This window comes from Sus scrofa, chromosome 9 (assembly GCF_000003025.6).
Source record: "Sus scrofa isolate TJ Tabasco breed Duroc chromosome 9, Sscrofa11.1, whole genome shotgun sequence".
Taxonomy (NCBI): Eukaryota; Metazoa; Chordata; class Mammalia; order Artiodactyla; family Suidae; genus Sus; species Sus scrofa.
In genome coordinates, this window is record NC_010451.4 from 76,293,357 (window position 1) to 76,321,214 (window position 27,858).

Sequence of the window (27,858 nt, forward strand, 5' to 3'; positions counted from 1 at the left end):
ATTTATGTTTAAAATATAAAATATTAAAATATATTTTAAATATAAATATACACACACACACACACACATATATGTATCCCATCATAATAAAGTGGCAGACGATACTTTTCAAAGATAAACTATTATTACTTAAAATAAGTATAATATAATAACTGTGGAAATCCTTCTGGAATATGCATTCTATCAAATGTAATTCATGCCAACTAGACTTGAGAGAAAGAACTACAGACAGAGTCAAGAATCAGGTCATAGTGGATGCCAAGGTCTCTGCTCATGGATAATGGCACTTACGATCATCAGGACTGAAAAAGAAGCCTCAACCTGTAGGGCTGATAAAGAAAAAGATGACAAAAGGGTTTTAGGATGCAAAAAGATGGGGTCAAAAATTTTACCAAACTGAAAGTCTGGGAAGAGGCTGAAAATTACTTTATTCAGGGACCTCATTGCAGAGCAGAGGGACCTCATGCCTGAATATTGAACATATTTCCATTTTTTATTTTATTTCATCTCTCTTCCTATCTGTTTTTTTTTATGGGTTTTGAACAGCATGTAAAATTGACATAATAAAAGGTGTCTGAAAAGACAAAATCTCTCTGTTAACCTGCAGGTTCGGTTTCAATGAAACTGAATCACAAAGAACTTTGCAGTAAAATGCACACCTGAGTCAAATGGTTTTTTATTATAGTAAAAATAATATTTGTTACTTTATTGTTTACTGATATTTGTATTTCTTATGGTGTGAATTTACTGTTTATGTCTGTTGCTCCTTTTTCATATGAGAGCATTAGTATTTTTCTTATTAATTTGTATGAGCTAATTCTATATTAATGTTAAAAATTCTTTGCATTCTACATATGTTGAATTTATTTTGGTAAACGAGTTTGGGCATGTTGGGAACATGATAAAATACCTTCTCTTTTTGCTAATAGTGGAGAAAAATCAAACAAAAAATTAACCACCAACACAAAAAGAAAATGTTATACTTAACTCATCATTTCAAGGTATAAGTGAATAAATAATCCAATCCATTATTTGGGTTATTTCAATTTTTATGGTAATCAAATTCAATTTTTAAAACTTTGTAAATAGATTTTGTGTATGATACTATTTAAAATCTCCAATGAAATTTAAGCTAGCTTAAAAATTTTTCTTTTTCATCTTCAGGTATATTTCCCAACAGAAGAAAGTATAGTTTTTTTCCTCCTTTGTACTCCAATTGTTTGAGATATTGAATGAAAAGCTAATTGGATGAATTAAACTTAAAACACATATACTTATACAGATGATCACCCAAGCATGCACTAAAAAGAGAGCCTATGAACAGAATTAATATGTTTCTCCTTTTCTCTTTTTATTTCCACTCTTTCTATAGTTTTGACAGTACCATTAATGTTGATGTACAAGCATGATCCGAGTGGATCTTATAACAGCTATGAAATCATGGTTTTGGAGATTCCTCAATTTTAATAACAATAATGATAGAAATGGCCAATGTGCCAAGCATTGGACTGCATGCTTTCCATGCATTATCTGACTCAATACAACAAAACTATGGTGGTGGGTATTATGATTAGATCCACTTTACATATGAACAAATGGAGACACCAGAGTCTTAAACAGTCCTCTGATCCAAGTCATGCAGCTGGTATACGGCAAGGCCATGATTCTAATGCAGGGCTCAATGGCCTCAGACTCAAGTGTTCACCATTATGGCACACTGCCTCTCAAAACACAGAACAAAACAATAAAGGGAGTTATCATCACATCTGGCTTTTTAACACAGGAGATAGAGTCCTAACAGAAAAAAAAGGAGGAGATCTGACTGCTTCCTAAATCTGACTTACTTAACAAATTACACACCTAAGTACTAGGGCTTACAGAAATGATCATCTAGTCCCTGAGTTCAGATTTTAACAGAAAAGACAGATACACAAACTAATAAATGTAATTTATTTTGCCAGGCAGGATGGCTTCACGGAGGAGGTGACATTTTAGTTAAAGACGTAGGAATGCAGTGACTATTGTAACCAGGACCCAGAAGTGGGAACAAGAACAGCATCAGCAGGGCAGACAGAATTCACCTTAGAAGGGAGGTGTAAGGACTGGACAGACACATGTTATGGGCCAGGTTCTGTGCTAAACTTTCACTTTCTCATTTATTCCTCCCCAGAACTTATGAAAACAATACCATTATTATCTCTGCATTATAGATGAGAACAATGAGACAGGTTACATAAATTTTCTGAGGTCATCATGTCAGACAGGACAGGAATCCAGGTCGCCCTCCTCTTAAGCATTAGACAATAGAGTTTCCTCTTCTTCTGAATCAGGAAGGAATGGAGGAGTAGGATATGTTTGTGGGGAGAAATTACACTTAATGGTGTCTATTTCTCTATGAAGTTGGAAGCTGGGCCATTTGCCCCAAATGAGGGAGTATGATTGGGTGGGAGACTTGAAGAAAATCATAAACCTTCACATCCAGCCAGGAGCTGACTAGGGAAGAGTTTATAGAGCAACCATGAGAGTGCAGTTGATGAAGAAAGCTCTAATGGAACACATCAGCACAGTTATTCAATATTGTGTAAACAATGACAACTGGCCAAGAAGTACTCATAACAGTGTTCCCTGGTGAAAATTAATAGAGATAGGAGACATACATCCCCATCTCACATTTAATTCTATAACATCATAGAAAGACTTAGCCAGGCAAGGCTTCAGATTAGAGGAAAAGGATCTGAACTTCAGGCCTTGGAAATTTTAAGTTAGTTCATTAGAAAGCATCATCCCCTTCCTTGCATAATCAAGGGCAAGGATACAAAAGCGACATAGTGTGAGGGAATCTGGGCATATGTCTGTACTGTCAGCTCAGAATTCATGATTGAGGGTCACTGGCCTTTTCACTGGTGTAATCAGAGGTTGAGGTCTACACTTTGAGTTAGACCTGTACAATATGGCAAGTTATCCAGAGCATTCACCATGTCAGTGTCCATGGTTATGAAGGGCTATGCCTTCTCCTGATTTGACAGGGAGAGGCTAGGCTCCCGGTATGACAGGGAGAGGCTAGCCGACCAGAAATGATTGCCTCCTCTAAGCACTAGAGCAAAATCTCTTTCCATGGAGTTTGCAGGAGGCCAATTCCGTCTCAGGGTGGCTAGCCAGCAAGGAGTCAATCCTGGACAAGTTAGGCCTTACTTTTTATTCAAATTTCTCCCTCAATCATGTTAACAGCAAAAATAGAGAGGTATCTAGTACCCATAGACTCCCATTTTCATTGTCACATGATGTGCAAAAACTGCAGCTTATATCCACTTAATCAACTTTTGGTACCACCAGTTATTTTATTTCACATTTTGAACAGCTCCATTGAAGTATATTTGACATATAATCAATTTCAAATATTTAAACTGCATAATCTGAAAGGTTTTGACCTATGTCCACGCCTGTGAAACCAATACTGGATAATGAATAAGCCCATCATGCTCAAAAGCATTCTCAGGCTCCTTGGTGATGCAGTCCATTCTTCATCACTGCAGATGTGGAGTGTCCAGATTTGGTCTTTTCACCCTTTTTGTTTATGACTGAGGTGTCTATGTCTTTGAAAAAGTTACTCAGCTTCCATTTTATCATTTCCTTAATAAATATAAAGCTACCTTCAAAACCAGAGTATTTTGAGGATTAGTGATTGTGAAACAAAGGACTAAAGATACAACTGTTACTATAGTAGTGAAAAATAAAAAATGGAACTGGCTACATATTAATTAGCCATTAATTTTGATGATAGAAACTTTGCGCCAGATTCTCAGAACTGATTCTACACAGCCTTAAATGGAATTATTCAGTAAGGAAACTTGTTATATAGGGTGCTTCCAGCCCCCTGTCCTTTTGCTTCCTATCTCAAGTCTCCGTGCTTCCCTAGGGTCAGACTAGACCTCTCAGACACAAGCTCTGGCCTTGAATAGAAGCGTATAAAGGCTCCCTCCACCCAAATTCAGAGCTCTTCCTGAATTCCATTCTTGCTGGTGGTGCTAGGATCTCCTACACATGTAAGATCTCTAATCTCTCTGGTCTCAGTTCCTGGCCTTTAGTTGTCCAAATCCTCTAGTCACCAGTCTCTTAGCCAGGGTCCCCCATTTTTACAGCCTTAGCATTCTTAGTCCCCCGTTCCTTAGCATTCTTCCCTCCCAGAGTGGATCATCTCTCCGAGCTTGACATCCTTGTGTGATCATCACTGTTTCAGCTGAATTCCCTCTTGCAGCCTCTGATGTACTGAACACATCAACCCCACCTCATCGTGGCCTCTCCAGCCCACCTGATCTGTCACTAACCATCCAAATCCCAGCATGACAGTTTAATCTCTATGTCTATCCTCCCCTGACCTAATAAATTTTGCTTTTAAGCAGCTTCCATGATAAGTTATTCTTTTTTCCCTTAATCCTCAAGAGTCAGTTTAGACCTAGTAAAATAAAAGTTGGATTCTTTCATCTAATTGCAGGGTCCATTTAGAAATCTATCTTTGTGCATCAAAAATCATCTATATTTAGGGAATTCCCATTGTGGCTTGGTCGTAACAAACTCCACTGGTATCCATGAGGACACAGGTTCAATACATGGCCTCACTCAGTGGGTTAAGGATCTGGTATTTCTGTGAGCTGTGATGTAGGGTGTAGATGCAGCTTGGATTTGGCGTTGCTGTGGCGTAGGCCGGCAGCTATAGCTCAGATTCAACCCCTAGCTTGGGAACTTCCATATGCCGTGGGTGCAGCCCTAAAAAGACACACACACACAAAAACTATATTTATTTAGTTAGTGATGCAAGATCAGAAAAAAATAACCTCTGAGTCCCATAAAATCTGTAAGCGAAAAAGGGATGAACAAGAATGCAACACCCTAGCACTTTTGACATGTGTGCTCTTCAACTACTGGCGCTGGTGTAGCCCAGCTAAAGAGTGCACATGTTAAAAATACGTAAAATATAAAAAGAATTAAAAAAAATACATATACTATACACATTGGGCTTATTTATAAGTTGAGCCAATTTATAAATTGGGCAGTAGTTGTGACTATAAAAATATGCAATATAAAATATAAAGTTGTGATTATATACTCTACAGAAATATTGTCTTTGAGCCTTGAAAAATATGAAACATCTGTTATTCATCTCCACAGACAGAAGAAACTTAAACAGCAGCAAGAAAATTTAAGTTGGGTGCATGGAGAATGTGGAAAAGCAGTGAGAATTGTTAAACCAAGGAGCAAGTTAGGGCAGCCTTTGGACATTTTTTTCTTAGATAATTTTAGAAATGCCATTTATAGACTTGAGGCTATCTCAGCACTATGGAGATGATTCTAAATTGAGGATGGTTTATACCTGTAGGGGGTGTATTTCAAATGGAAATTTCCACTGCAAACAGAGATACATGCTTAAGAATAAGGTACCCAGAGAGAAGAAAGAACGTCATAAAGCTAAATTTCTGACATCTTTCAATTTGTGACCCTAAAATACAGCATCTTTATCAGGATTTGATGCCAATCTTTTGGATTTTGGTTTAGGCTATTTTCAACCTAAATGGAAGACAATTAAAATCAAGGGACAGGAGAACCTCCTCTTATGACTCCAAAGCTATTCTGAGCTAGGTGGCTGTTCCCAGCTTCAACTCTTACTGGTGAAATCAAACAGAAGGAATTGCAAATTCTTTCAGGCCACCTCTAGTGGGTTTTCTCAGTTGGCTGGAAAACCTCAAAGGTAAGGATTTAATTAAGAATTTAACATTGGCTTCGAAAAAGAAGTCACAATCTCTAAGTATTTCACACAGGGGAGAAGTTGAACCACTCACAAAAGAGTTTCCTGCTGAAAATTCTTTAGTGGCAAGGAGTGTGTCTCGCTAATTGGGGTGATGGCCAAGAGGATGCTAGTGGCCAGCCCTTTGCCTAGGGTGGCTGCCTCCATTAGAAATGGCAATATGTCCTTTTTGTCCACTCTGAAAGGTACCCAGCAGGGAGGCCTGAGGAGCTACTGGCTGCCTTTGTGGAGAGGGCAGGTCTGGGCAGGACTTGGGCCAGCAGGGCTGAGTAGCCACCTGCTGACCAGCCTTTCTTCCTCATGAAGGAGTCCAGGGGATTCCATTAGAGAAAGTGCTGCTTCAAGCAAGCCGTGGCCACCTTTAATGATTTCCAGGGGAGGAAATGAGTCTCCCAAATCAATTATGACACTCAATTAGGTTATTTAGGCTGATGAATCCCAAATGAAATCAGAGGATGGGAGGTGTGATTCAATGGCCTGCATTTCTTCTGACTTCAGGACCCAGGGCTTAACATGTTAATATTTTGCCAATATTCCCTTTGTACCCTTGTAGTGCAATGCTGAGTGCCAGCTCATCCTGGGTGCAGTGTTAGCACCCAGTGAAAAACAGCTGAGAAAAACCTCAATGCCTCTCTTTTCTCTGGTCAGTAAGCACCCATTTGGGTGAAGAGGAATGCTTAGTGTATATATTTTATATAATGGAAAAAAATGCTGAACATTGCTAATACAGTCTTTTAGTTTCTTTCCTGATCAAATGGTTAAATTACATGGATGTTTTTCAATAGTAAAAATGTCCAAACAACTTGTTTTTAGATGAACACATGCCCTCTGAGAAAGTATGTAGGTAAAAAGAATCAAAGATTAATTCCATACACAGGATCTATGCAATTCCTAGCAGATAGGGCCCATAACTTGTCCTCGTATTAGAAGGTGAGCCACAGAAAAGTGGCAGAGTCTCTGTATACAAGCATTGTTGAAGAGACCAGCCTGTCCTCAATGGTCCTCTCCTATGAATAACATGAAGATTGGTTCTATAACCCTTTGGGGTGCTGTCACTGGTTAAAGGCATTCAGCTAAGGGTGCAACAAATGACCAAAACCCACCCTGAGCCCTGCTCCCAGGCCATGCTCTCTGCTCAACAAATCAAATGCCCTACAGACTCCTGAAGGGGGCACTTTTTTCTAATTTGCATAAAGGCACAAATCTATCCATCTGAGGCCTTGTAGACCTGCTCAGTTGCATTGTTGTGGCTGTCTCTAAACTACTTCTAACAATACAGCAACTTCATTGAAAGTTTTGGTAGATGTCTATACCTGCAGAGCTGCACTACACCAAAACCCAGAAAGAGATAAAAGAGACAATAAAGTCAATATCCAAAATAAAGGCTCAGAATTTTCCAGAATCAAGGTAACAAGTTAACAGATAGAGGAAGCACAACATACGCCAAGAAAAATAAATAAAAAGCAAGCTATATCTGAATACATTTTAGTGAAAATATAGAACATCAAAGACAGAGGAAAAATCTTAAAAGCAACAGTAAAAAACAACCCACAAATTACAGGTAGATTCTCCCGTGCAAGGTGGGAAGTCCAAAAAAATCAGTGAAATAATATTTTCAAAGTGCTAATAAAAAATAACTGTCAACTTACATCTTCAGAGCAATTGTCTTTCAAGCACAAAGACAAAACAAAGACATTTTTGCCAAACACAAGTTGAAATCATCACTAAAAGATCTTAACTAAAGGAATTTCCAGAGACGATTATCAGAAAGATGGAAAATGATCTCAAGAAAGAAAATATGAGAGACACCAGAAGAAATGTGAGCAGAGAAATGTTTAAACACAGCAGTAAATCTAAAAAAAAACTACTTACATAAAACAGTAACAGTTCAACTTTGATGGTTTAAAAAAAGACAGACACACTAAAGACAAATGACAGAGTGATTAGAATTAAATATATTAAGGATCTGTGTATTCTTCCAGAGAGAGACTAAGGCATTGATTACTGACTTCTTGAAGCTTATTTCCAAATTTCAAGGTGGTCACTAAAAGAACAGAAGAAAAATGAAAAACTTTCAAACAGAGGAAAGAAAAAAATGGAATGAAAAAACAAACAAAATATTCTGTCAACTACCAAAAGGCAGGAAGATAAATGGAAGAAGCATGGAAAATATGAGCCAAATGGAAGGTATGAAGCATGAAGATTAAAAAAAGCCCAAATATATTAGTAACCACAGCAAGTGTAATAGTATTAAATTTGCCAGTTAAAAATAAGAGAATCTGGAGTTCCTGTTGTGGTGCAGTGGTTAACGAATCCGACTAGGAACCATGAGGTCGCGGGTTCGATCCCTGGCCTTGCTCAGTGGGTTAAGGATCCAGCGTTGCCGTGAGCTGTGGTGTAGGGTGCACACGTGGCTCGGATCCCGAATTGCTGTGGCTCTGGTGTAGGCCAGTGGCTACAGCTCTGATTAGACCCCTAACCTGGGAACCTCCATACGCCACAGGAAGCAGCCCTAGAAAAGGCAAAAAGACAAAAAAAAAAAAAAAAAAAAAAAAAAAAAAAAGAGAGAGAGAGAATCAGACTGGATGAAAACTAATATCCAACTACATACTGTCTATAAGAAGTACATCAAAAACATATCTAAGGACATGAAACAGTGAAAAGTAAATGGACAGGAAAAATTAACCATGTAAATACTAATCAAAATAGAGTTAGGATCAATACAGATGAGATAGACTTTGAGACAAAAAAACGTTCTTATAGATAGAGAATGCCCCAATATAACAACAAAAGTTTCAACACCCCAGGAACATATAAGAACTCTAAATTCTTATATGCATATAACTAATAAAATAGCTTCAAATGATATAAATCTAAAGTTGATAAAACCATAGAGCAAATTCTTTTTCATAGTGGTAGATTTCAACATACCTCTCTCAATTCTTGATAGGTCAAAGAGAGTGAAAAATAATAATAGAAATATGGTAGCATTTTTTGTATAATAATTTCACTTTTAAAAATCAGAAATATAAATAACTACTACTCTGAACATAAGGACTTGATCCAATCCCAGTAAAAAGCAAAGGAATCTTATGTTTTATTTAAACCAAGAAGCCTCATGGTCGTTGTATGTATAATTTCCAGTAGGTACTGTGAAAATTTAACATTGCTTAGAGATCTTCTACATTACCAACTCAATTTCATCCACTAATGTAGTGAAAACCACACACTTTAAATGTATTAACATACACTATTTAAACAACATAATTCATCAATTCTGTTTACCATTTAGAGAAACTGTACCCAAGAAATTTAAGAATACACATTCTTCTGAAGAACTCATGGAATATTTACGAAAACTGACCAAGTGTGGGCCATAGAGCAATTCTCAAGAAATTTCTAAAAAATGATATCTGACCACAACAGAATTAGGTTTATTAACAGAATTAATATTAAAATCAATATTATATCAAAGTCAATTATATACCTACGTAGAAAAATATAATTACCAAAAAAAGGAACCTAGGAATACTGGCAGCAAATACTTACATGTTTCTTATTATTTCCTGTTACTACTATATGTTTTACATATTAATTCATTTACTATTTATAATAGCCCTTTGAAATAAGCACAATTATATTACCATTTTAAAGATGAAGAAACTGGATTTCCCATCATGGCTTAGCAGGTTAAGAACCCAACTAGTAGCCATGAGGATGTGGGTTCAATACCTAGCCTAGCTCAATGGGTTAAAGGATCTGGTGTTGTGGTGAGCTGTGGTGTGGGCTGGCAGCTGCAGCTCTGATTCAACCCTTAGCCTGGAAACTTCCATACACCACAGGTGTGGCCCCCCAAAAAATAATTAAAATAAAGATGAAGAATTGAGGCACAGGAAGTTTACATAAGTTTACACAGCTGGCAAAAGGCAGAATTCAAGTCCAGGCCGTCTGGAGCCGGATTCCAAACTCTAAGCCCCTATTCTTTACTACTTTTCTAAAGACATGCAAGATCTTTCTGGGTAAATCCATAAAGCTTTATTGAAAAACATTCAGACCTAATAAATCAATGGACACACCACATTTCTGATTAGAAAGACCTTAAATCATTAAGATATCAATTCTTCCCCCAAATTGCTCCTAGATTCAATGGAGTTTCAATCAAAAGCTCAACAAGTTGCTTCTAAGAATTCAACAAAGTGATGCTAAAATTAATATGAAAAGAACAAATGGTCAATAATGCTAGGACATTAGGCCATTAAGACATTCCTAGAAAAGAAGAGTAAGAGATGACTTGCCTCACCAGATATAAAGACTTTTTATATACTTTATTGATTAGCGTGGTGTGGTGCTGGCACAGAAATAGATAAATTTGACCAAAGAAGTCAACTTGCTTTATGATATCCCCTTACTGCTATCATCTGGCTATCAAGAGCTTTCAACATGTGGAACAACTGCTACTTCAAAGTAAGGAATTAATGTGGTAATTACTTTTTACTTTTATTCTCACAGGTGGTCAGACACTAATTTTTGTAATTTTAATTAAGTCTATTCATATAGTTAGTGTGGCCAGTTCCAATTTAGAATAACATGAAACTCCAAAATTTTTATACAGAGAGAGCCATACAATTTTTTTTGGCCAAATCAGGACATGTTTTTAGAATGACAGGGGTCCTATTTATAACTGTTATACTTGTCAAATAGAATGGACAGTCACCCTATTTTTACTTTATTCTCTATTTTTCTAATAACTAGTTTGTTTTACCAATTATGCCAACTACTTCTAGGCCAACTGATACTTTTTAAAAATTATTGGTCAGATAGTGACTTAAGGGTCATGATATGTGTCAATTTATGACAAGCCCACTTTTACCATTATACCAACTTGACACAGTTGAGAGTAGATACACAGTGGTATTTAAGACACTCAGCCACATCTTTTACTGGTTTCCAGTCTGCTCCCAATTCAAACCAGTTTCCATTCAGTTCTCCCTCATATATAATTCCACACCTTCTCAGGGGACTCAGTATTTGCATCTGGACTCTCAGTTTTGAACTCTCAGTGCCCCTGCAAGCACTGGCCTCCAAATTCATACTGGCTGTTCCCAGAATTCTCTACCATAGAAAGACAGCTCTACAGCAGCCTCCTGCTGGGAAGCCTGTCCCGGACCCAGACCTCAGGTTGGACTGCCCCCTGGTCCGCCAAACCCCAGAGAGGGGTTTCAGACACAACTCGGTCACAGACTTGGCCACCCTGAAATAGAGAGCTCCCAAAGGGGGGAAATGTTGGTGGGATTTCAGGGCAGAGGAGCGATATGATGGTCTGTTTTAGAGGTATATACTCATCCTTAAAAAAACATGCTTTTGGTTTCTCATTCCTGTTCACTGCTCAAATTATTAGCTAAACTGGAAAGCTCGTAAAAATAAAGGAAATGTAGTAACTTTGAACTTCTGAGAGAGTAAATATAAAAAAGTTCTCTATTTATAAATAGGAAAACACTCTTTTATGGTTAATATCTAACTTAGTCATAGTTATTTTAACTCAGGAATTTCTCCAATTCTTTGCTAGACTAAGGAATAAAATTATTTTTTCACCTAAACAAGAGAAAAATATTATTTCAGCATTTACATGTTGGCGCCCAACCTTGGCTGAAAAACGAAGGGAGTTTTTGGAAAATAAAACGCCAATGTCTGGATCTCATACCTAGAGATTCTGACTTAAGTAATCTGGAATGTGCCCAGCCATTGGGAATTTCATAACCCTCCAGGTGATTCTAAAGTAATTAATGTAATGTAATGTAATGTTGAGGACTGATGATAACCTGTCACAGGCTAAACATGTATATAAGACTTCAATGATTCTTCATCAACAATCCTGTGAGATGCCAGCTCGCCCAAAGAAGAAAGTAGGGCTCAGGGAGTTTAAGTAAATTACTCTTGATCATACAGCTAGTACCCATCTGAAATAAGATTTGAAATTAAATCTGTATGATTTCAAAGCCTATGCATATAACCACTACTGAGTGAGGAAAAGTTGTCATTATGGGGAAGAACACTTAGTAGCCTACTGGATAAGGACCTGCTTAGTAGCATACTGGACAAGGACACTTAGTAGCCTACTCTAGAGTCATCCCATTCCTACAGCCAAGCCCAAATCTCTAGACTCAATCTTGTTTCTTAAAAGACATATTAGGAGTTTTCCCAGTGCATCTGTCAGCATTGCATCCTGGATCTGGTAATATTATGTCTATGAACCGAAATGAGAAAAAAGCATGGGCAGTAGTAGTGAGTCTTGTATTTAAATACCTTCTCTATCTTATTGCATCCTTGTGACTTGGGGGAAGTCAGTTAACCTCTCTGAGTCTCAATTTCCATATTTATAAACTATAAAAAATAAAGCCAGTACTGCAGGGCTATATTTAGGAATGAATAAGATAGCAAATGTAAAGAGCTAGCATAACACTCATTCCATACACAATCATAAAGAGTAGATATAGTATAGTTATTATTAGTATTAATGTAATGATTATTATTACTGGTATCCCATTCCAATGGAGTAAGTAAGAGTGCTGCTTCACTCTTTCAAAAATAACTTGACATTGAAACCCACTCTTTGAGCCTCAACCCCAAAGATGAATGGCCCCACATCTGTGATGACTAAGGTTTGCCTTCCAGAACTTCAGCCTGGTACCCAAGGTCAGATCCCATTTCTACTACTCTTCCTGGAGACATTGAAGGTTTTCTCAATGCAAGGTCTATACTCATTCAGATCCTGCAGATTACTCACCTCAGGTCCATTTCTGATCACCGTGTGGTCCCATGAAGTACACTCCCTCGGTTTCTAAGTCTCCAATCCTCTCCTCTCTGGCCCATCTTGCTATATCCATGGAAACCCGAGTTATGACTTCTGCCAAGTAAAAAGCATAATGTTAACACATTGATTTGTGTATCATAAACTCAACACAATTGGTTTAAAAATTGGGGCCCAAGGATGAGGCAAACATTCCCAGTTTCCTAAAAGGGACCCCAGCCTAACCCAAAACCACAAATGTGTTGGGCCAAAACCCTCATTTATTCCAATCATTACATAATCAACATAGATAAAGAGGCATAATTCCCTTGAAAGATTTTCAAGGTCCTCCTTAAAGTGGTTCCCTCACTATTGTGGTTCTAAACCATGGCCACGGCCTCAAGACCAAATTACAGCCTTTGGCGGCTGGTTTCAGTCTGGTGGTTACAGCAATGAATTTGGAGTCAGGAATCCTGGAGTCTCAGCCAACTATTCCCTGGGTAACCACAAGCAAGTTAGCTTCCCTTGTCTCAGTTTTTCTATCAGTCAAATGGGGTAATTTTTCCTTTCTTCCAACTACTTCAAAGGCAAGCATTATGATAATTAATTATCCTATGACCCATTAAGCTTGGAACTTTCTGTGCAGTAACAAAGCTATTGTCAGCCTTTTCCTTCAAAGTACAGTAATTAATCTTAAAATACAGTAGGTTTTGAGTGTCCAAATGTTATAGCTGGAGGTTCATTCAGGGGAATTTATCTCTAGGGTTACTGAGCCACGTACCCAGTTGCCTTAGTTCTGGCTGATGGAGGCAGCAGCATCTTCCAAAACATTAAACCCAAAAGCCTGGATTGAGCTCAAGAAAACAGCATTGCTAAATCACACAAGTGGCTTTCTTTAGCCTCAAATGCCCTGGCTTCCCCATAACATAAACATCTGATACTATTTGAAAAATATTCTTAAGAATAGTTAGTATTCACAGGTAACAACGTCCAGTAAAAAGTTTCCCAATTCTGCTTCATGTCTTTGTGTGACTTTGCCATGTTTCCATTACTTTTGTCCATATTTTAATGATATTTTAACACCAAGAAATTCTGTCAGCTTCTTGCATACAAATATTAACAGACCTCTGGAGGTGAGAATCTATCCATAAATAATATTTTTAGAGTAGCTCTGAGAAAGAAATAACTTTAAGCTTGAGTTATTTTGTTTGCTTGTTTTTTTTTTTTTTTAATTTTTAGGGTCTCATCCATGGCATATGGCATATGAGTTATTTTGTTTGCTTGTTTTTTTTTTTTTTTTCTTTTTTTTTTTTTTTTGTCTTTTTGCCATTTCTTGGGCCACTCCCAGCATATGGAGTTTCCCAGGCTAGGGTCGAATCGGAGCTGTAGCCACCGGCCTACACCAGAGCCACAGCAACGCTGGATCCGAGCCGTGTCTGCAACCTACACCACAGCTCACGGCAACGCCGGATCGTTAACCCACTGAGCAAGGGCAGGGACCGAACCTGCAACCTCATGGTTCCTAGTCGGATTCGTTAACCACTGCGCCACGACGGGAACTCCTGTTTTTTGTTTTTATTTTTAGGGTCTCATCCAGGCTAGGGGTCGAATCGGAGATGTAGTTGCTGGCCTATGCCATAGCAGAGCCATATCTGAGCTGTGTCTGCAACCTACACCATAGCGCACAGCAATGCCAGATCTTTAGCCCACTGAGAGAGGCCAGGGATTGAACCTGCATCCTCATGGATACTACTCAGATTCGTTTCCGCTGAGCCACGACAGGAACTCCTAAGCTTGAGCTTTTAATAGTTGATAAAAGTGACAGCCATTGGGAAAAGAAAATAATTATATAGACATTATTTTTAAAAGATTTAAATTATTATTTATATTACTGATTTTTCCTCTTTAATACTGTTTTATATGCATTCTGAGTAAGAATGTAAACACTGTTAGCAGAATATTAAAGTGTCACTGCATAATGTAGATTATGAATACATTTTATTCTGTTTTCTAGAATACAAGCTGACAAATAAAAGAAAAAGAACTCATTGCACTCATTCTCTCCTGGTGCAAATAAATAAAACTTAATTATAGTACTGGAAATTTTAGCCAGTAATAGTCCATAACTTTAAACAGTATGTTTCATCATTAATGCTTAAATACATATGTCCTAAAAAGGACTAAAAAAAAAACATGTATTGCATATACATTAGATACCCAAATAGTATTATAGATTATTCATTAATAGAAATTCATGGAATTCCCTGGTGGTTTAGTGTTCAGGATGTGGCACTTTCACCACTATGGCCTGGGGTTTGATCCCTCTTTTGGGAGCTGAGATTCCCACATCAAGTTGCTATATGAGGAAGAAGGAAAGGAAGGAAGGGAGGGAGGGAGGAAAATAAAAAAAAGAGAAAAAGGAAAATCACCCTTCCAGGTTCTGGTTCAAGTCTGTATGACTTCGAAGTCTCATTTTGGTTCTGCCACTAACTCTCTTTGTGACCTTGTATGAATCCCTTCATATTTTTGGAATCCAGTTTCCTGACAGTTATGGGTAAACTGCGTCTCTCCAACTAACCCATCTTGTAAAAATAAAAATATATGTAGAATCCTACCCCTCAGTACCTCAGAATGTGACCTTATTTGGAAACAGGGCCCTTGCAAATGGGATTAGTTAAGATGAAATCATACTGGAGTAGGGGATGATCCAAAATGACCGGTTTCCTAGTAAGACAGTCACTAAAGACAGACACACAAGGAAAAAAACATGTAACAACAAAGGCAGACTGGATTCATGTAGTTGTAGCCAAGGAACACCAAAAGACTAGAAGCTAGGAAAAAGCAAGGAAGGATTCTGCAAACCACTAGAAGCTAGGAAAAAGCAAGGAAGGATTCTGCTACCGATTTCAGAGAGAACATGGCCCTGCCCACAACTTGATTTGAGACTTCTAGTCTTCAGAACTGTAAGACAATTAACTTAAATTGTTTTGAGCCACCCAATTTGTGGTGCTTTGTTATGGCAGCTCCAGCAAACTAAAACACGATCTTTAAATTGGGAAGGCTGGATTATGAAAGCCTCATCCATAAATATATTTTTATTATTTGAAGTTAGAGATCAACACACTTTTTCCATGAAAAGGCCAGATAATAAGTATTTTAGGCCTTGCAGCTCTGTCACAAGTACTCAACTCTGTTGACTGAAAACTGTCACAGACAATATGTAAATAAATGAGAGTGGCTGCGTTCCAACAAAACTTTATTTATGGTCGCTGAAATGTGTATTTCATATAATTACCTGTTACAAATGTTGTTCTTTTAAAAAAAATTTCTCTACCACTTAAAAATATACAAATCATTCTTAGCTCTCAGAATATACAAAAACAGGGGGTTAGATTTGGTCTGCAGGCTGCACTTTGCTGAATCCTGTTTCAAGGTGATATTAGTTCAACAGGCTTGGTAGAAAGCATGATAGAAAAGCAATATGGATCCTTTTAACTCAAGACACCTGAGCTAAGCAGTGTAGGACTTTCTGCACATGGTAACAGTTGTACTCAAGGAGCTCTATCTCTCTACAATAAAAAGGAGTTTTTATAAAACCACCTAAGAATAACATTTAAAAATAAATAATAGAGTAGTAGTTTTTTAAACTCTACTTCATTATTTTATCTCTTTATTTTAGTGGTCAACATTTGTTTAATAGAATATTAAAAATGAAAACTATTATCATTTATGGAGCACTTACACAGGATCAAATACTCTGCTAAATGCTGTATATATTTATCTCATTAATCCTACAATAATCCCACAAGGTACATAGTCCTATATCCCCTTTACAGATGAGGAAAGATTAGAAAGATAAAGCAATGTGCCTGAGGACACACAGCTAATAACTGAGCCTGGAATAAATTGGGTGATTCTGACCCCAAGGTTCATAAATTAAGCCACTTTACATACTACTGTTAATTTTTCTTTGGTTAATTTCAAATGTTCATTTTCCAAACAAATATGGTAATTTACTATAATAAGATGTATTCTTATACTAAATAATATCAAAATATATAATTTTATTAGTAATTAAGAAATAGTAACCAATTAATACTCAAATATACAATTCACCATAGAGTGGAAAGAATGACTAAAATAGAAAGAAAAAAGAATGAGAGAGAAAATATACTTTATTTTTCTCACTAAATTAGGTCAAATAAAAAATTTGATTTCTTTGCCTCAAATGCTGGAATTATTAATGGCTCAGCCTTAGGCTTAAAATATATAGTTCTGGAGAAAACACTGAGCATGATATTTTTATAATACACTCTTTTACTATCACCCCATGAAAGAGAAGGTGGAAAAAAAAAACTAACTTGTTGATAGTATATGTGATTAATTCCTCATCCAAGAATATTGACAGATGGCAGGAAAGAGAAGAAAGGATAGAGATGCCAGGGAGATGGAGGATGGTGTAACCAAATACAAAACCATCTGGATCCTGTCCCTCTGTGACCTAGTGTTTGTGTTTAAGTTAAACATCTTGTATCATCACCTGACAAATCACAGACCTAATTTCTAAGCTGAAGCATTCTTTCCGCAAGCACAGTGCAGTAAAGTATTCTTTGAGGAAATTATACACTTCATCTTTATAAAGGTTAAGTCAATGAAATTATTAAAATAGTGCAAGAGAATTTAAAAGCTTAACCTCCAAGGATGCCATCACGCCTAGCACACAGAAAGCATACAATATGCCTAATATGAAACGTCCACAGAATGCAAACCCTGCAATCTGCTTTGTGTTACTTTCTAATAAATGTCTATAAGGAAAGTGTTTATAACTTGAAAAGAGGGAAGGTTTGAGGCAGGGGGGATCCAGTAGCTTGCCACATGGGAATACATCCTTCTTGTCAATTTTAGGAAAATGTCAAATCAGTACAACTGCTTCAAGACTCTTGGTCTTCATTTCCGCATTGATTAAGCTGCACATGTTATGTTATTGGTATAAAGAGCTGTATTCATGATGGTTGACATCCAATGGTTCAATAAGAATAGCAGGTCCCACAGATTTCAATGAATATAACAGTCACAGTCATTTTGCAATTGTGCAAATTAAGACACATAGAATAAATAATTGCCTTCAGAACAAGTTAGAACTAGAAATCAGCAATAAGACTTAAGTCTGGCTTCCATGTCTTCTATTTACCTTTTCTGGGATGGCTGGATTGTGAGCTTAATTTTGGTTCCATTGTTTCAAAGCCAAACAGAACTGAATCACTTCTCACTTCCAAAGCTACAAAAGAATTATGGAACTCTCACAACATCTTATTGGAAACTAGCTTTTACCCATTTAATTTGACTCAAATGACATTATTAAGGATCCAGAGGTAAAAAAATCTGAATAAAGATAGACCCTATCCACAAGGACTTGAAATTCTAATAAAGGGAGGGGAAAACCCTCAAAGCATATAATTTCAATTAAATGAAGCTAAAAAAAATAAGATAAAGATATTGGGTACAATGGGAAGCTTAAGGAGGGACACTAGCTCAACCTGGAAGTCCAACAAAGGCTTCCAGGAGTGAAAATGCTCTAAAATGAGTCCTAAAGCATAATTATGATCTAGCCGGTTAAAGAAAGGAGGAAGGGGCATCCCAGGCTGAGAAATTGCAAGAGCAAAGCCTAGGAGACATCACAGAATATGCCAGGAAAATATACTCTGGGGGTAGAGAGAAGAACTAACCTGAAAACATGACTTCCTAAATGGAAGAAATTAAATGTCTGAATAATATTATTAAAAGATTTAAATTCAGTGTATACTCTAACTGGGAAACCTACTGTTATTATATGATGCCCATATCAGGAGAAAGAATTTGTCCTATAATTTTCTTCTATAAAAATGGATGTATTTTCAGAAAACCGAAATAGCCTCTTTATCTCCTGGTTGGTTACATAGCTCATGCTGGTTCTCAGGTCAGTGCCCTCATTGAGTGAAAGCTTGTTGTGACTCCAGGTAAGACAAATAGAAACTTGATGGCCTCTCAAATATAATTCCCTGAACATTATTTACTGGATATCCTGCACACTTGGCGTTTCTTCCCAGGGATTCCAGGCATGACTTCACACTTCTATCCCAGAGTGACTTGCTATAAGGGAAGAAAAGTGGTGGGTAGGAAGCCAAGAACAGTACCCTTTCTGCCCAAAGGTCACTATTGGGTGCCAAGCTGTGAAATTTGGCAGGCAACTATCCAAAAGTTTGGAGGTGAAAACCTCTGTTATTAAGATAACCTCAGACCCCATCTAGGCTTTAGAAGGAAGGAGAGAAGGAAAGGAGGGAAGGAAGGAGAGAAGGGAAGGAGAGAGGGAAGTAGGAGGGAAGGGAGGGAGGGAAGAAAGGAAGGAAGGTGAATGAAGGAAGAGAGGGAGGAAGGTAAATGAAGGAAGGAAGAAAAAGAAAGGAGGGAGCAGAGGAGAGATAAAGGAAGGAAAGAAAGAAAATATGAAAAATAAATGCATTTCTATCTATGAGAGAGGAGATAATAGAAATTTGGCAACTCATCTTCTTTCTTGAATAAAATGGTCTCCTGTCCTATGGGGCAGATGACAAAGAACCAAAAAGAATCATGAATTTACAACATTACTTCCTGAGTATTTCACTATGCACTATCATCTGAGACATTTCGTAGGTCACCCATTTCTGCCGTCATTTCTATACATAAGGAAAAGGACACGAACTACAACACTGGGTCAGGAAAACTAGTTACCTAAGTGCCTTTAGTTGTAACACATTTTATGTTGCTGTCTGTGTAGTTTTGTACCAGAGCTTAGACTGGAGAATACCTCATCTAGGTCCAAAAATTGCAGATATTATTCCCTAAGCCCTATACCAGACATTTATCACTTTGTGGTTATCCTGCATCCAACTATCTTTATACATACTCACCTTCCTAATAGCACACTAGTCTTCCCTTGGGGATGATTCAAGTAATATGTAGTTTAGAGGGAAAGCACTACCTGCTACTTCTCAATGCCATTTCCCATTTCAACAGTGGGGAGCCTACTTTTTCCTCCAGTAGCTCCCTGGTATACCCAGGGGCCAGAAAACCAAACAGCACTCTTAGGACTGAATATCCTGAGTGAGCGAGACAAAGGAAGAAGGCACGAACAGAGGTCAAATCAACTGCAGCATTTAGGTCCCAAGAACCAGGAAGCTCCTGGGTTGAAACCTTGGTTAAGTCTTGATGCCCTAGTTCTTGTCATTTTCTTGGATTCCTATAGCTCCCAATATCCTGCCAGTAAATTCTCCTTTAGCTTAAGACATTTAGGACTAGTCTCTGTTGCACACAACCAAGAACTCAAACCAGAGCTGCTATACACTGCTATGTAGGTTGTACTTTGTATAAGAGAACTGAGTAAAAGAAATCATGGGAACTGAAATCCAGGCTGTGCTCCACTTGCTAAGGATTATATTCTACTGGAGGAAAGCATGGCATTTTACAAAATTCATAGAGGTATTGAATAGCCAGGCAATGGCCCTACCCTTGACTGATACATCTACCTTTTTCAGTCATAAAAAAAAGAGTCCTAGAGATTAAATCATTGGTGTGTAAACTGTGATTACATAATGCAATGACACTGCATTGAGCTATTGTGCTGCCTTTCTCTCGACCTACAGATTGAACCACCTATTTATTCCTGCGAAGAATATGTGAAATCAGAAGGATTGTTCTTGTAATAATCCATCTTTCTATAATAGGGCCTACCACAGCCACTTGTAATTGGCCTACAAGTATTAAAAGGATTAAAATTGTAATTTAAGGAGTTCCCGTCATGGCTCAGTGGCTAAGAATCCAACTAGGAACCATGAGGTTTCAGGTTCGATCCCTGGCCTTGCTCAGTGGGTTAAGGATCTGGCATTGCCATGAGCTGTGTTGCAGGTCGCAGACATGGCTCAGATCCCGCATTACTGTGGCTCTGGCATAGGCCGGAGGCTACAGCTCCGATTAGACCCCTAGTCTGGGAACCTCCATATGCTGCAGGAGCAGCCCTAGAAAAAGGCAAAAAGACCAAAAAAAAAAAAAAATTAATTAAAAAAGTGCAAATATCTAACATTCTGCACTGTAACACAATTTTTTAATAGTTAACCCTTTAACCATATTATACCCATCACCACTGGCAGAAAAATAACTCAAAGAACTCAAGACCTTTCTAAGTATCTTCGATTTCCTACAAGCTACATTTTCCCAATTTTACAATGAGATCATGGAAAAGGAAATATCTCAACTTATGCTGGCCAAAGTTCCATTCTCATCTCTTCAGTTTTTTCCATGATTGTTTTATGTCTCCTACATATCTTTTTCTTCCAATTTAGATCACAAATTCATCTGGAGGATCTGTGGGCTAGAACATATACCATGACTAGCATGTGAATGGTATTTATTGTTAAAAAGGAAATTAGAGCACTACCACTCCTTCCATTTGGAACCTAACAGTTATGCTTCCTTTCCTTTACAAAGTTTCCTTTTACCATATTAAGTCCTCCAGTCTTCCTTTCATGTTACTTTAAGACAGTGATCAAAATCTTTTGTTCCTACTTCCCCTCCCTATAAAAGAAAATTAGATTTGTTTTCAGGCTTTAATCCTGGTAAGACAAAGTGAATCAGCTCTGTTTTCATTACTGCCCAGTCATTTCATCAATCACTGAAGGGAATCACAATCAGTAAACAAGGTCAACAGCACTGAGCAGAGGGCTGGTGCAATGGTACTTTAACAGACCCAAATGAAGACTGGGAAAAGGATGACAGTGCTTTGCAGCCCTATCAGGCCCAGTTCAGCTTCTTAGGAAATTGCCTCTAAATGGGAAGGGAGATGTGAGAGAAGGGAATTATCTTTATTGTGTTACAAGTCTCCTGATACCAAGCTTGTTAATGTAACAAAGAGCTAAAAAGTTCATGGGTGGGGGGTAGGGTTGTCATTTCTTGATACAATCACACAAATTTGGACTTTGAGACAAAGAACCTAACCATTCCTACATTCTCTTCTTCTCTAAACAGTTTGTGTTGTCATGTGCAATGAAAAACTGCAGAAAGATATCAGATGGGGTTAATTGGTTGTAAGTGATAGAAACCAACTTTAATTAATGTAAGCTTAAGGGAATTTAGTGAAAGGAAGTGAGAGTTAATGAGAATCAAATATGAGGCTGAAATGCCCGGCTTGAGAAGGATAGGATCCAAGATGCTCTGGCAGGAAGAAGGTCTCAGAAGCAGGAACTATTCAGTGGTCAGGAGTGAATGAATTCTGACAGTTTCCCACCTTTACACCTCTCTGTTCAAGATAGAAAGACCCAGGGGAAAAGAGTCTAATTGGCCTAGAACTGGCCATATACTTTCACCCCTCTGGTTAGGGCTAGACAAGTGAACTTAGTTTTTGGCCCTATTAAAACTGCAGAAAAATTAAGGGGTAGGGTGCTGGAGTGAAGAGGTGGTAGTAATTACCCATAAGGAAATCTGGGTGTTGTTATCAACATAAGAAGCAAGGTATCATAGGTGGCCAAGATGAAACCAATGAACAACATGGTGTTAAAATGGAAACTGTTTTAACCCTCAAGGGCAGGAGCTATCTACTCAGTTTACATTAACATCATATATCACATAGACCACATGTAGTTTTCTCATGTGTAAATTAGCCTCATTCCAATAAGTACCACAGTGTCTGATGCATGGTAGCTCAATAATTTTTTTTATTAAAGTATAGTGGGGGAGTTCCCGTCGTGGCGCAGTGGTTAATGAATCCGACTAGGAACCATGAGGTTGCGGGTTCGGTCCCTGCCCTTGCTCAGTGGGTTAACGATCTGGCGTTGCCGTGAGCTGTGGTGTAGGTTGCAGACACGGCTCGGATCCCGCATTGCTGTGGCTTTGGCGTAGGCCGGTGGCTACAGCTCCGATTAGACCCCTAGCCTGGGAACCTCCATATGCCACGGGAGTGGCCCAAGAAATAGCAACAACAACAACAACAACAAAAGACAAAAGACCAAAAAAAAAAAAAAAAAAAAAAGAAAGAAAGAAAGTATAGTGGATTTACAATGTTGTACCAATTTTTCCTGTAAGCAAAGTGACCCAGTCTCTCTTTCACTCTCTCTCACACACACACACATACACGCACACACACACACACACATATTCTTTTTTAAATTTTATCTTCCATCACGGTCTATCCCAAGAGATTGGATATAGTTCCCTGTGCTATACAGTAGGATCTCATTGTTCATCCTTTCTAAACATAATAATTTGCATCTACTAAACCTAAACTCCCAGTTCATCCCACTCCCTCCTCTCTCTCCCTTGGCAACCACTGTCTGTTCTGTGTGTCTGTCTGTTTTTATTTTGTAAATAGATTCCTTTGTGCCATATTTTAGATTCCACATATAAGTGATATGGTATGGTATTTGTCTTTCTCTTTCTGACTTACTTCACTTGGCATGAGAATCTTTAGTTGCATCCATGTTACTGCAAATAGTATTATTTCATTATTTTTACAGCTGAGTAGTATTCCATTGTATATATGTACCACATCTTCTTTTTAAATTTTTTTTTTATTACAGTCCATTTACAATGTTCTGTAAATTTCTGCTGGACCACATCTTCTTAATCCATTCATCTGTCAGTGGACATTTAGGTTGTTTCCATGTCTTGGCTACTGCGAATGAATAGTGCTGCTATGAACAAAAAGGTGCATATATCTTTTTGAATTATAGTTTTGTCCAGATATACGCCCAGGAATAGGACTGCTGGATCATGTGGCAATTCTATATTTAGTTTCCTGATGAACCTCCATACTGTTTTCCATAGTAGTTGTACCAATTTACATTCCCACCAACACAGCAGGACGGTTCCCTTTTCTCCATGCCCTCTCCAGGATTTATTTGTAGACTTTTTAATGATGGCCATTCTGACTGGTGTGAGGTGGTTATCTCGTTTTGATTTGCATTTCTCCAATAATTAGTGATGCTGAACATCTTTTCATGTGCCTACTGGCCATCTGTATGTCTTCTTTGGAGAAATATCTCTTTAGGTCTTCTGCACATTTTTGATTTGGGTTGTGTGTTTTATTTGTTGATTTGTATGAGTAGTTTGTATATTTTGAAGATTAAGCCCTTGTCAGTTGCATTGTTTCCAACTATTTTCGGTCATTCTGTGGGTTGCCTTTTCTCTTTCTCTCTGTCTCTCTGGTTGCCTTTGCTGTGCAAAAACTTGTAAGTTTGATTTGGACCCATTTATTTATTTCTATTCCTTGGAAGACTAACCTAAGAAAACTTTCGTACAGTTTATGTCAGGGAACATTTTGGCTATGTTTTCTTCTAAGAGTTTTATGGTGTCTTATGTTTAAGTCTTTTTTTTTTTTTTTTTTTTTTTTTTTTTTTTTTTTTGTCTTTTTGTCATTTCTTGGGCCGCTCCCGTGGCATATGGAGGTTTCCAGGCTAGGGGTCTAATCGGAACTGTAGCCACCAGCCTACGCTAGAGCCACAGCAACGCAGGATCCAAGCTGCATCTGCAACCTACACCACAGCTCAGGGCAACGCCAGATCGTTAACCCACTGAGCAAGGGCAGGGACCGAACCCGCAACCTCATGGTTCCTAGTCGGATTCGTTAACCACTGCGCCACGACGGAAACTCCTGTTTAAGTCTTTAAGACATTTCAAGTTTATTTTTGTGCAGTGTGAGGGTATGTTCTAGTTTCATTGGTTTACATGCAGCTGCCCAGTTTTCCCAGCACTATTTGCTTAAGAGACTTTTTCCCATTTTATATTCTTACCTCCAACAAAGATTAATTAATGGACCATAGGCATTTGGGTCAATAAATTTTTTTTTTTTTTTGTCTTTTGTCTTTTTGTCTTTTGTTGTTGTTGTTGTTGTTGTTGTTGTTGCTATTTCTTGGGCCGCTCCCGCGGCATGTGGAGGTTCCCAGGCTAGGGGTTGAATCGGAGCTGTAGCCACCGGCCTACGCCAGAGCCACAGCAACGCGAGATCCGAGCCGCGTCTGCAACCTACACCACAGCTCACGGCAACGCCGGATCGTTAACCCACTGAGCAAGGGCCCGCAACCTCATGGTTCCTAGTCGGATTCGTTAACCACTGCGCCACGACGGGAACTCCAATAAATTTTTTTTTGAATGGATGACATTTTTTCTGCAATGTTACTTGTTCTCATATCTTCTTTTTTGCCATTTACATTTCCTAATATTAAACAATTATTTCTTATTCAAGATTTGGTGAAACAAAACCTCTAAAAGAGAAAGTTCAGTGCAAAGAGTATTGGAATAGAAACTTTTCTTGCTTCTCCCCATGTGACCTTGGAGACAGGTCACAACCACTTTGGGTCTACTTCTTCATCTGTAAAATGAAGTGGTAGAGGTAGATGCTCTTTAAGAATCTGTCCAGTTCTCTAACATCATGGTCACAAATATATAGATGACAGAGACTCAGAAAACTTTGAAAAAATGTTTATAATTTTCACAGTATGAAACGGCTCTACCCTGAATCTGGACAGAAAGTAAAACCTAACTTACTTGGTAGTATTTAGGAGAAATTGCCAATATTGTAGAAAATCTAGATCACTGTTATCAAACGTTAAAAGAAAGGGAGCAGAATCAATTTTTCAAGTAAAATCTTACATTGAATCCCAATGTCTAAAACAAATAAAGGTCAAAAAATGTGGACTGAAACAGAGGGATGTGTGGACCCCACCCTTACCCCCTTTCCCACAGGCTCCTGGGAACATCATTTGACATCACTCATCTAATTCCTGACTGAATATCTTTGTCTTTTTCTGTACCTTGTGACATTCTAAAAATGAGATTACCAATTTCATTCAGATGGGAGAAATTAAGAAAAAAAAAACTTCCCATGGAAAAGTATGTACATTCTCTTCCAATGGCTTTAAAAGAGTTATATGATTTGTTAGTCTATCAACAATTTTATCTTGGAAAACAATAAAATCAAACAGCAATTAATTCACTGCACTACTGACAATTAGTGATATATAAAGACTATTGCGTCAAAGAATGAAAATTTAGCCTCTAAAATGTTTTACTACATTTTTAACAAGTTAAATTGTAAAATATGAAGAAAAATTTCCAATATATAAATCAATAGCATTTAAAATTTTGCTCACAATTTTAATAAATTTTAGCAAGACATCCTTCTCCTGTATAATTTTTTCCTACTGTCCTGCATCAGAAGAAATATATACATATCTCCAAAGCCAAAATAATTTAGCATGTGCCCTTTTCTAATCACCAAATGGGGAGTTACTGACAAACATTAAATGACAGAAACACAAGTTGTTGTCTTTGTGGTTAATCTTTTTTGATCTTCTTTGCCTTAGTAAATAAAAGCAATTGTTCTTTTCACAAATCAGTGTTCTGTCCATTTCTCTACTTAGAAATATTATCATCAAAATCATTAAGATACATCCTATTAACTTGGACATGAGGTTTCTACACATAAAATGCCAATAATGAATCTTTGAGAATGAGGTTTGCAAAATTCAAACATCCTTATTAAATTCATCTTTATTTACTTACTAATATAGATAAAAGCACATTTTACCTTAAATAAGGGATTAACCTTGAAAATATAAACAAGATTCATGTGATCAGTTTATTGAATAGTTACTGAACTTCAAAGATGCCATATATTTTGGTTAAAGCAAAAAGTCAAAGAAAATTTTTCTGCAAGACATTTTCCCTGCAGGTAACACTTAAAAGTATTATTTCATAGTCTTTGGTGATCCTAATAAGCTCTTGTAGCAGGATATAAGATTTGAATTGTTTAGGTACAATCAATTGGATGGCATGCCTTATCATATGGATGTGTGTCTGATAACCAAGAAGGAAGGCAAGTCATCTCTCATTGTTAAAAGGTATCTCTGCTTTCTGGTCTACACTGATTCTGTTCTCCTGATCAATGGTTTCAAGATTTATTTTATAGTAAATATTTAAGACACATCGAGTATAGCTAAAGGATGTGCAAGTGTTATCAGTGCCCTGCCCTTATTCCTTCATCACTTACCACTTCCAGGAAGGACAGTCTCACTTCCAACTGCCTGAAGTCTTTCTCTGGCAGCCAAAAATCTACTCTACATACACATGGGCCAAACTATAAGTTACTAGGGAATTAACAAATTCACTATCTCAAACTAACCATCAATCGATGACTGAATGGAGTTGGTAGATAAATACCCTGGCCTCTTAGCCCCGTGGATCAGGTAACCAAAGTATGTTGTAAACAGCCTCCCAGAGTTCCTAGGCAGAATTAAGCTAGTTGCCAACAGTTGTAACTTGCTTAATACGCACTCTTTATTAACTTCCCTCCATTTCTTGCCTCACCCCCCAACCCATGACCTCTGAAATAAACTGCTCACATTCAAATCCTTATCGCTAGGTATGCTTCTGAGAGAGCACAAACTAAGACAAGGAGTTATAAAGATTAATAAAAAAGGGGTTCTACCATTAAAGAACTTGCAACACAAAACAGGAAACCAATAATAAATAAAACTAAACAAACAACAAAAATAATAACCAAGAGGAAAAGTACATAATGTTATTTATATATAATAAATAAATTTGTGATGGCCCAGATGAAGAGAATGTAGAATTTAAATGTTCTGTGCATCATTGCAATGTTAGCTAAGGTCCTTCTTATAACTCTAAGTATTATCTTCATTGGAAAAAAGCTACAAGGCTATCTCTAATAGTCACCTTGTTCTAAGATGTCATCCTACCTTACTGCCATCACTGGTATTATTCTAATACTTTCTGAATAATAAACTTCAACCAAAGGGGAACGAAGACGGCAAGAGTACAATCTTCATTCAATACCATTACATCTATGGAACAAAAGGAATAACAATATAGTGATTTCATGTGACAAGTGGATTCAAACTACAGCTACTATAAAATGAAATTTATCCTGTATTAACCTTTTTGACAGTCCTTCAACCCCCAAGGCAACTACATAAAGAGCAAAACCAGGTCAATATTATGGTCATCACTCACGATTACTTTCGTTTATTTATTTATTGATTTATTATTATTATTATTTTTTTTTTTTTTTTTTTTTTTTTTTTTTTTTTTTGCTTTTTAGGGCTATACTTGCAATATATGGAAGTTTCTAGGCTAGGGGTCAAATTGGAGGTATAGCTGCCAGCCACAGTCATAGGCACAGCAATGCAGGATCTGAGCCATGTCTATGACCTACACCACAGCTCATGGCAATGCTGGATCCCCA

At 37.5% G+C, this 27,858-nt stretch overlaps 1 long non-coding RNA gene across 1 annotated transcript in view; it reads right to left on the bottom strand.

Moving 5' to 3' along the window:
* Positions 1 to 13,404, bottom strand: part of LOC110255473 — a 226,038-nt gene extending 212,634 nt beyond the window's left edge. Inside the window, exon 1 of the long non-coding RNA XR_002335819.1 lies at positions 12,585 to 13,404. This is a non-coding gene — a long non-coding RNA (uncharacterized LOC110255473). The remainder of the gene's footprint in view (positions 1 to 12,584) is intronic.